We start from the raw sequence: 1746 nt of genomic DNA, 5'->3' as shown, positions 1-1746 counted from the left end.
CTATAATTCACAACGAACGACTCACTCGCTTGACTCAATTGTCCGTTTCTATCTCTGTCTGCAATTCAATTACATTCCATTGTTGCCGTCACTTCTTGACGGTCTTATATACATGAATACCGCATATCTAGTAAACACTCGAGGCTTCACGAAGCTTCGAGAATATGACGTGTTACTAGAGTCACGTGACCCCCGCTGTCGTAACAGTATAGACGTAGTCTGGTCTGCGTCGAAGAGACTTGATGGTAACTTTCCTTGTGACGCAGTTTATATACACATGCAGTGTTTGTGACACAACATAAAATTAATAAATGCCATATTTTGTTGTCTATTTTTATATCTTTCCAATCTTTATTTGTCTCTTTTTCAATTTTCAGGGTGTTTCGCATATCAAAATTTATGGAGGACAGTGATTTTGAAGTTATGCGTCAGGCTAATTGGTCAGTAAAAAATATGTTGTTTCTATCATGACACACGAGACTTTTTTGCAATCAGTCCACTCTGCATTTAAAATTGTATTCACAAACAAAGCAAAATATCTTTTAAAAATAATATGGACATATATTTATACTTCTTAGCTTTAACTGTCACGAATGTACTTCGCACAAAACTACAAGAGGGTCAACTGCGCTAGCCGTCTCTAATTTAGAAATGATAGACAAGAGGGAAGGCAGCCAGTCAACACCTTTTACCGCCATCTCGTGGGACACTATAAATCGAATAGTAGAATTTGAGCGTGAGATTTAAAATGCATCGTCATTAAAAAGTGCGGAATGCGATTCTCTCTTTCATGACAGTAGTTGGGTGCGAAACACGGAACCTCAGACTGTCACGCTAACCACTAAGAGAATTGTTTTGTTTCTTTGTTTTGAATTTCGCGAAAAGCTACACGAGGGCTATCTGCGCTAGCCTTCCCTAATTTAGCAGTGTAAGACTAGAGGGAAGGCAACTAGTCATCACCACCCACCGCTAACTCTTGGGCTACTCTTTTACCAACGAATAGTGGGATTGACCGTCACATTATAACGCCCCCACGGCTGAAAGGGCGAGCATGTTTGGTGTGACGGGGATTCGAACCTCAGATTGCGAGTCGAGCGCCTTAACCACCTGGCCATGCCTGGTCTACACTAAGAGAACGAACGCCCACTGAAGTCTCTGTCGATTAGTTTGATACACGACATTTCACGCAGTAATACTTTCTATCGAAACGTCCTATTCGCTAATAATACGGAGAAGTAAGTATCTTATCGTTTCGTCATATTTGCCGTAGGAAGATGTTATGATTCTTAGAACTATCCTTAAAAACGATAACCACGAAAAATAAAAAGCTGCCTCAAACTTCCACTATGTTTATTCCACCAAGCGATTAAAACGCAAACAGCTGCGTATGTGTAAATCGTCCTGGAGCACGACGTAAATCGACTTTTCTTCTTTCCGACACCTATCAATATCCGTATGTCTGCAAATAAAATTCCCGGAACAAGTGAGATTTACTTCCTTGAATCGGATGGACGTTTCTTCCTATCACAATCGACATCCATTTACCATAGGCGAAAAAAAAACAAAAAACGATGAATAAAAAAAAAATGTATTTGTTTTTCAAAATAGAAACTAAAAAATATATATAGTCAACGGATGAGTTAAACCATAAATAAAACAAAACAAAAAATTACTTATAACTGAAACCAAAACCATGAATTCAAAAATATCACATTGACATCATCCTAACTAAACCGTAGTTCAAAT

At 38.5% G+C, this 1746-nt stretch overlaps 1 protein-coding gene across 1 annotated transcript in view; it reads right to left on the bottom strand.

Moving 5' to 3' along the window:
• LOC106464946 (complement factor B-like) overlaps positions 1-1746 on the bottom strand; it is a 58403-nt gene that overhangs the window by 36232 nt on the left and 20425 nt on the right. The gene's annotated exons all lie outside the window — the stretch shown is intronic.

Source organism: Limulus polyphemus, unplaced genomic scaffold (genome assembly GCF_000517525.1).
Source record: "Limulus polyphemus unplaced genomic scaffold, Limulus_polyphemus-2.1.2 Scaffold1791, whole genome shotgun sequence".
Lineage (NCBI taxonomy): Eukaryota > Metazoa > Arthropoda > Merostomata > Xiphosura > Limulidae > Limulus > Limulus polyphemus.
This window is presented reverse-complemented; position numbering and strand designations above follow the sequence as displayed.